Below are 9,612 nucleotides of genomic sequence, written 5' to 3' on the forward strand. Positions count from 1 at the left end.
TCCACGAGGACCAGCTGAGTGGGGCGGCGACTCACGGTCACGAGCCCGCGGGCGGCGCGCTCGGCTGGGGCGGGTGCCGGGATTCTGGGGCAAGTGGGAGAGCACGTGGCTTTGACGCGTAGCGAGCTTCGTGGGCTCAGCAGGTCCAGGGCTGGTCACTCGCGGACCGGGCATCAAAACCGGGAGGAAGCCCGGCGAGAGTGACATTAGGGGTCAGTGTCTCCGTTTCCTTTTTAACAACGCGCCTTGGACCTGCAGTGGGGAGCTTTCCGACCCCAGACTGGGTTGGGGACTTAACGGCCCGCAGCTCGAATTCAGCGCTGCTGAAGGCGTGTTCCCTGCAACTTGTCAATTCTGTCCTTGCCTGGCAAGCCGGTCCCTTCTCGTCCTTCCTCGCCGCCCAGTCCCGGGCTCTTCCCCCTCCTGCTCACACTGTTTTGGTAACAAATGGGGGACATTGGAAACGAGCCCAGCGCCCCAAACTTTCAAACTCTTCCTGATGCCCTGCCCCATCTCCCCACTCTCCACTTTGGGCTTTGGTGTGTCTCCCACGGAGCCCGTCTACTCAGCTTTAGGACCTCCCAGAAGTGGCAAAAGATGAATCCCAGCAGCAGCGCACGGCCGCTAATAGGGATCGGCTCGACTTCAGTGCCGCAGGAGAATTTTCCGCGGCATCTTGGAGTTTACAAAAGGAGAAAAACAAAGAAACAAAAAAGGCGATGTGGAGACAAGGTAGCGTGAACTCCATCTACTTTGGGTAGTAGTAGTTCGGGGGCCTGGAGTCCAGCTTCCCCAAGTTTGACATCTAAATGATGTAATGTCTAGCCTTGCAGATTTAAAATGTGAATGCCAGAGGGGTCATTCGATTTAACCACTTAAAAGGATAACAGTGTAATCATATGTCACCCTCTGATCCTGATATTTATTAGGAATTTAGGGAAGGGGTCTTCTATGAAAAAAATATTTTTTTCAACATCCCTTTCCATTCCCCTCCCAAGATCATATTAATATAGTTGATGATAACCTGAAAGGTGTCAGTTTTATAGGAAAGCCAGTACAGAGGTAGAATTTCCAGCCATTTGAGCGGGGCACTTTTAAGACTGCTTTGGAATTTTATGGGGGAGGGAGGTAATAACTAATGACAAAAAATATATCAGCTGAAACCAGAGGGCCTGCCCTTACTTTTAATGGGTTGGATTTTGTTGTTGACTGCTGGGTAGGAGGCAGGACCAATACCTGCTCTATAGAACTGTGTTATAATGAATCTTTCCTGTGGCAGAGTTATTGGACACGATTTTGACTGCATCCATGTAAATGTAAATGTAATGAGATTTACTTTTTTTCCAAAGTGGAGATCATAAGCAAAACTTTACAATTCAAACTTAATCTTAGAATCTCTCATGTAAGTGGTTTTCTAGAATAGAACATAACTAATATTTCCAAGTGTTGTTAGGTAATAGTATCACTTAATATATTTGCCTTATATTTATGGACTGTTATTTAAAATGTTAAGGAAATAAGTGAGACAAATAAGTAGAAATTTAGATTTAAAATTAGATTTTATGGGGTTTCTGGTGGCTCAGTTGGTTAAGCGTCTGACTTCGCCTCAGGTCACAATCTCACGGTTTATGAGTTTGTGCTGACATCTCAGAGCCTGGAGCCTGCTTCAGATTCTGTGTCTCCCTCTCTCTCTGCCCCTCCCCTGTTCGTGTTCTGTCTCTCTCTCACTCAAGAGTAAAATAAACATTAAAAAAATAAAAATAAATAAAAAGTAAAGTTAGATTTTATTTTTGTAGTAGTGCTGTCTTTAAGTTTACTTTCTGCATATTTACGACTAATTTCCATTATTAAATTTTTATCCTATTTGTGTACTTTGTTTTTCTTGTTTTAAAGTTTATTTATTTTGAGAGAGACAGAGACATCACGAGTGGGGAGAGGGCAGAGAGAGAGGGAGGGAGAGAGAATCTCAAGCAGGCTCCGCACTGCTAGAGCATCTCCCAATGTGGGGCTCGAACCATCAAAGCCATATATGATCGTGACTTGAGCTGAAACCAAGAGTTGGAGGCTTAACGGACTGAGCCACCCAGATGCCCCTGTCCTTTGTTTTTCTAACTTTTAAAACTCACAGTTTTTTATAAGCATTCCAGAAGCAAGGTCCATTTGATCTCATAAGGAGGGTATGAGAATAATATACAGGAAACTTTTTAAAGTGTTTAGCACAATATCTGGAATTTCTTAAGCACTCTATAAACATTCATTCCTCTTTTTCTTCTCTTCCAATGAAAAGTTACAAATTGATTTTGATACAGAACCCATATTAGTAACTCTTAAGAAGTCTTGGATGCTCCTTAGAGAGGCAGCTGTTTTGAAATCCTACAGTTTGCCCTGAATAAGATGATGCACGTGTTATCGTTTTTAGCTGTTCAACAAGAAATTATGTAAGTCAGGGAAATCAAACTCTTTTTATAAAATTGGGGTCACTGGAGGGGCGTCTGGGTGGCTCAGTTAAGTGTCCGATTTCAGCTCAGGTCATGATCTCAAGGTTCATGAGTTCAAGCCCTGCATCGGGCTCTCTGCTGTCAGCACAGAGCCCGCTTCAGATCCTCTGCCTCCCTCTCTCTCTGCTCCTCCCCTGCTTGCACTTTATCTCTCAAAAATAAATAAACATTAAAAAAAATTGGGGCATTGGAGAAGTTCACCACATTAAAACAACTTTGGTTTTGGAAATTATTGGAAAAATTTGGGCAACCCAGATTTTGATGACAGAATGCAGGTTCTTAGAAGATGCTTTAGTTCCTCAAATCTTTTTGAAACCAGTGGGGAGATGTTTACCTCACAACGTAGTTGAGAGACCTAAATGAGTTTATGTATACCAAGAGCTTGTCATGATCAATGTTAGTTCTTTTTGCGATGTAATTGTGTTTTCATATATTCTACTATTTTTATTTTGAGAATAACCAGCTTGAAATGATTTCGCTCTACACATTGAACTGATACTTATGATAGATGTTCAGTGCTATCCAACTGAAATAGTTTTTTAGTGTTTATTTTTGACAGAGATAGAGAAACAGAGTGGGAACAGGGGAGGAGCAGACAGAGAGGGAGACACAGAATCTGAAGCAGGCTCCAGGCTCTGAGCTGGCAGCACAGAGCCTGACACGGGGCTCAAACTCATAAACCGTGAGATCGTGACCTGAGCCGAAGGTGGGCACTTAACTGACTGAGCCACCCAGGCGCCCTGAAATAACTATTTTTTTTAAAGTAGGCTCCACCCCAAAGTGGGGCCTGAATTCACAACCCTGAGATTAAGAGTTGCATGCTCTACTGACTGAGTCAGGCAAGCGCCCCTGAAATAAGTATTTTATAATGTGGTTATGTCATAATGTGCTATTTTTCTTTTTTTTTTTTTTGCATGGAGCAGAGCATTTTCTTGGCATCTAGATAGAATAGATAAGTATTTAGAGATGATGCAATAATCTACTAATTGTCCTGAGCCAAATACCTTCTCTCCATTGGTGATACCACTACTTCTCATTGGGTCCACTTTCTTGATTCCTTGTTGTTCGAATACTGTTCCTAATACTTCTCCAGTCCTGCCTCTCTCCCATATGTCACTTTTCCTCAGTATCTTTTTGTCCAACTTGGAGTCCTCTACTCTTCTCTTGGATGTCTGTACTCTTGTTTTTGGGCTATTCACATGGAAGTCCTTTAACCATCCCAAGTCCTTTCATTCATGGAACATTTACTGAGATTCCACTATATTCTACTCACTGGAACCACCTGGGCAAAACAAAAATGATCAGTCCACATTCTCTGGGCAGAGGGAGTGCTCAGTCTAATGGGGAAGACAGACTGCTGTACTATATGATGACAAATGCTATATAATAGGAACAGCCCTTGGAGTAGTGCAAGCACAGAAATAGAAGCAGTACTTGTTTTTGAAACCTTCAAGACATATCCCATACCTAGTGAAAATAATAATCTGTTGCATAATGCAAAGAGCAGATAATTTATGCCTGGAGACAAGTGGTCTTGGTCAAGTGAGTTGCTGTCTCTGGGTAGCAGATTCCTCACAAGTAAAGCAAAAGTGTTGAACAAAATCATGATTTCCAAAGTGTGTTTCATAGAATATTACTAATGTGCAAATAAAGAGTTCCATGATCAAATACATTTGTGTGTTACTGGATTAAACAAAATTAAAGATATTTGTTTATTGTTGAATTTATCAGTTTTTAATTGGTTATTTTAAATTCCAAATCTTTAGGAAAGGAATATAATTCTTCACATCTTTTTTACATGATGGAATCCCTCTATATCAGATTAAGTTTAACTGCTACATAAGAGTTTCAAGAAATATTTTAACACCTTTAGGTCTAAGGTTGATTGTTAGTTTATTTTTATATATGACATAAAATGAGTCAAACTTTATTTTTTTTTTGCATAAGGTTATCCAATTTTGACAGCATCATTTGTTGAAAATATCCTTGTCACTTTGGTCAAAAATCAGGTGACCATATATGCAACCTGTACCTTCTATTCTGGACCCTCTATTCTGTTCTATTGGCCGTGTCTCTATCCTGGCAATACTACTGTCTTGATTACTGTACCTTTATAATAAATCTTAAAACCAGGTAGTATGTCTTTTAACTTTGTCATTATTTTTCAAAGTTGTTTTGCTTATTATTCTAGGTTCTTTCCATACCAATTATGAATTTTAGAATCAGCTTGTCAATTTTTACAAGAAAGTCTCCTAGGATTTTGGTTGGTATTTGTTGAATCTATTTATCAATTTGTGGAGGAATGGCATCTTACTAATATTGAGTCTTCCAATCCATGAGTAGAGTATATCTTTCTATTTAATTCTTCTTTAATTTCTCTTAGTAATGTTTTTGTAGTTTTCAATGTATAAGACTTGGACATTTTTAACCCAATTATCCTGAAGTATTTCATGTTTTTGATGCTTTAAAAAATTTAATTTCCAGTTGTTCGTGGCTAATGTGTAAAAATACAGTTGATTCCTGTATATTGACTTCCTGCAACCTTGTGGAACTCACTTATTAGTCGTTGCTTGTTTATGCATTCTGGAAGATTTTATGTTTTGACAACTTATCATCCATGACTAATGAGAGGTTAATGTTTTCCTCTCCTTAAGGTTTTCCAGTTTAGATGCATTTTTTTTCTTGACTTACTGGCTTGGCTAGAATCTCCAGTATAATATTGAATGGAAATGGTAAAAGTGGATAGCCTTGCCTTGTTCCCGATATTAGGGGGAAAGCATTCAATTCACTCTGTCATCATTAAATGTGATTTAGCTGTAGGTCTTTTGTAGTTACCTTTCTTCTGATTAAGGAAGATTCCTTTTATTCCTACTTTGCTAAGAGATTTTATGCTAAGATGTTGCATTTTTTCAACTGCTTTCTCTATGTCTAATGAGATGATGATATGTTCTTCCTTTATTCTTTTGTTAATATGGTGAATTATAGTGATGTTGATTGTTCAACCTACTTTGCATTCCTCAGATAAACCTCATTTGGTCATGATGAAGTAGTTCTTATACATATAGATTCAATTAGCTAAAATTTTGCTGAGAATTTTTGAATTTTTTAAGTTTGTTTTCTGAGACAGAGAGAGAAAGTGAGCAGGGGAGGGGCAGAGAGAGGGAGAGAGAGAATCCCAAGCAGGTTCTGTACTGTCAGTGCAGAGCCCAACTTGGGGCTTGAACTAATGAACTATGGGATCATGACCTGAGCCAAAATCAAGAGTTGGACGCTTAACCAACTGAGCCACCCCGGCACCCCAAGAATTTTTGCATCTAAGTTTATGAGCGGTATTGGTCTTTGTTTTCTTATAACGTCTTTAATTGTGGTATCTATAGGATCTATAACTTCTGTTCTTTCTCTCAATCCTAATATTGGTTAGTTGGGTCCTGGTCAATCTTTCTAGAGGTTTATCTATTTTACTGACATTCTCAAAGAACCGGCTTTTCTTTGTTGTTGTTGTTTTTAATTTTCAGTGTTTGATTTCTGTCTTTACTTTAGGTTTAAGTTTGATTACTTTAGGTTTAATTTGTCCTTTGTCTTCTAGCTTCTCAAGGTGAAATTTGAGGTCACTGTTTCAAGATCCTTAATGTTTTCTAATATATGTATTTACTGCCATAAAATTTCTTCTAACCATGGCTTTATCTCCAACTCACAATTTTTGCTGTTTTCATATTCATTCAGTTTCAGATGCTTTATAATTTCTTTTGATTTCTTCCTTGACCCCTGTGTTATTTAAAAGTTTGTTTCTCAGGTTCCAAATATTTAGGCATTTTCTAGAAATCTTTGTTTTATTGATATAGTTTAATCTAATCTAGTAAAATCTAATTTAATTTCATTGGGTTCAGAGAACATACAGTTTTATAATTCTAATACTTTTAAATGTGTTGTGAATTGTTTTGTGGCCCAGAATATGGTCTATTTTGGTAAACGTTCCCTAGCCATGTGAAAAGAATGTATATTCTGTTGTTCATTGGAGTGTTTTATAAATTTCAATTAGGTCAAGTTGGTAGACAGTGTTAAGTTTTCTATATCCTTACTGATTTTCTGTCTACTTTTACTATCAATTATTGAAAGATATGTTGAAATCTCTAAGAGTGTATTTGTTTATTTTTCATTTCTTTTTTTTTCTTTTTTTTTTTTTTATTTATTTTTGGGACAGAGAGAGACAGAGCATGAACGGGGAAGGGGCAGAGAGAGAGGGAGACACAGAATCGGAAACAGGCTCCAGGCTCCGAGCCATCAGCCCAGAGCCCGACGCGGGGCTCGAACCCACGGACCGCGAGATCGTGACCTGGCTGAAGTCGGACGCTTAACCGACTGCGCCACCCAGGCGCCCCTTTTCATTTCTTTTTTAAAAAATTTTTAAATCTTTATTTTTGAGAGAGAGAGAGAGAAAGAGAGAGAGAGAGAGCGCAGAGAAGGAACAAAGAGAGAGGGAGGCAAAGAATCCGAAGCAGGCTCCAGGCTCTGAGCTGTCAACACAGAGCCCCACAACTCACCAACCGCGAGTTCATGACCTGAGCCAAAGTCGGACACTTAACTGACTGAGCCACCCAGATGCCACCTTTCATATCTATTCTATCAGTTTCTGTTTCATATGTTTTGAAGCTGTTATTAGATGTATAAATATTTAGAATTGTGTGTCCTCTTGCAAGATTTACCCACCCTTTTATTTTTTAATTTTTAAAAATGTTTAAAAAATAAAATATTTCATTATTTTGAGAGAGAGAGTGAGTGGGGGAAGGATAGAGAGAGAAGGAAAGAGAATCCCAAGCAGGCTCCATGGTGTCAGCACAAGCCCAACATGGGGCTCTATCTCATGAACTGTGAGGTCATGACCTGAGCCAAAATCAAGACTTGGACACTTAACCAACTGAGCCACCCAAGTGCTCCCCCTGCCTCCTTTATAATCATATAATGTCCTTCTCTCTCTCTCCTCATTTTTTTCTATTTTTTAATGTTTATTTATTTTTGAGAGAAAGAGAAAGAGAGTGTGATCGGGGGAGAGACAGAGAGAGGGAGACACAGAATCTGAAGCAGGCTCCAAGCTCTGAACTATCAGCACAAAGCCTGTCGCGGGCCTAGAACTCAAAAGCTGTGAGATCATGACCTGAGCTAAAGTTGGACACTTAACCAACTGAGCCACCCAGGCACCCCATCTCTCTACTCATTTTTAATTGGATTGTTTCTCTTTCTGTTGAATTATGAGAGTTATTTATTCTAGATACTAAAACTATTATCAGATATATGATTTGCAAATATTTTCTCCCTTTCTGTGGATTGTTTTTCTACTTTCTTGGTAGTGTCTTCTAAGGCTCAAAAATGTCTATTTTTTAATTTATTTTAGTTTTTTCTTTTTTAAGTTTATTTATTTAATTAGACAGCGCGAGAGAGTGAGCACAGGGGAGGGGCAGAGAGAGACAGGGAGGGAGAGAGAATCCTAAGCAGGCTCCGTGCTGTTAGCGTGGCCTCCGATGAGGGACTTAAACTCATGAACCGTGAAATCATGACCTAAACTGAAATCAAGAGGTGCTTAACCAACTGAGCCACCCTGACACTCCTTAATTTTTTTTGAGGCACAAAAATTTAAAAATTTTGAAGAAGTCTAATTTATCTAAATTTCCTATATTGTTTGTTGTTTATAATATTCCCTTATTTTGTTGTCTGGAAGATCTATGGTGATATCTCTGCTCTTATTTCTGATAATGGTAATTTGTGTCTTCCATTTTTATTTCCTGATTAGTCTGGATACAGGTTTATAAATTTTGTTGATCTTTTGAAATAACCAGCTTTTGATTTCATTGATTTTCTCTATTTTTTCCTGTTTTCTATTTCATTGATTTCTGCCCCTGCCTTAATAATTCCTTTCTTCTGCTTACTTTGAGTTTCATTTCTTCTTATTTTTCTAGTTCCTGAAGATCAAAGCTGGAGTCATTGATTTGAGGCTGTTTCTTCTTTTCTTATATAGGAATTCAGGGCAATAAATTTCCTTCTAAATACTGCTTGAGCTGTAGCCCACAGCTTTTGTTAGGTTGTGTTTTCATTTTCATTTAGTTCAAAATACTTTCTAATTTCTCTTTCAGTGTCTTGTAGCAGTGAATTTCAGGGATACACATGAAATATCTGTGTCCAGTAAAGACCATTTTGAGTCTCAGGTTTTGGATCACAGATGGGAAGACTGGTCACATATGTACATCTTATTGACGAGTGGCCATGACCAGGAGATTCAGGACCCCAACAATGAAACCAGGTTCACATCATCAATCTTCATGTTTGTGCAAAGTAATCATAACAAGATAGCATGGCCATGGCCTATTACTGTAGGTGTACTACACAACAAAATCATCAATCCGTTGGTGTTAAAAACAACTCTTAGATCCTCATGGGTTGCCTAAGGGTCTCTCATGGTTCTCCTGGAGACAGACAAGGAGTAAGCCACCAGACCTGCTCTGTTAACTCTTTCCTCATAACACCCAAATCCCTATTGCTAAACCCTTCCAATCTGAGGTTAAGGTCTCAGTGATGGGGGAGTAAAGGATGGTTAGGGATTGGGCACCATTTGGTCTATAATCACATATAACTAGGAGTCATTTGTTTTAATGGGAATTACTCTCTTTTTCATTCGAAAGTATAAAGGATAGACACCTCTATGTTTTGTAGGTTTGCTTTCTCCTGATTATGTCAACCTTTCCAGACTCTTAAAAAGAAGATCCAAAGTTTTTACCATGATATACACAGCCCTACCTGATCTCCTTCCACTCATGACCTCTCTGACCTCATCTCCTACTGCTGTCCCCCTTCATCCCCCTGCTCCAGCCACCCTGGTGACCTCAGGGTTCATCAAACACACCAGGCTCAGTCCTGCTTCGGGGCCTTTGCTGTTACTGTTCTCTTTGCCTGGAATGAAATCCTCATAGCTCACTCGCTCACCTCCTTCACACCTCTCCACAAATATCACATTAGATAGTGTGGCCTTCCTGACTAATCCAAAACAGCAGCCCCTGCCATTCTCTGTGTCCTTTCCCTGCTTCATTTTTCTTCACACCTGACAATATGTCATCCACCTGAATAT

This window comes from Neofelis nebulosa, chromosome X (genome assembly GCF_028018385.1).
Source record: "Neofelis nebulosa isolate mNeoNeb1 chromosome X, mNeoNeb1.pri, whole genome shotgun sequence".
NCBI lineage: Eukaryota > Metazoa > Chordata > Mammalia > Carnivora > Felidae > Neofelis > Neofelis nebulosa.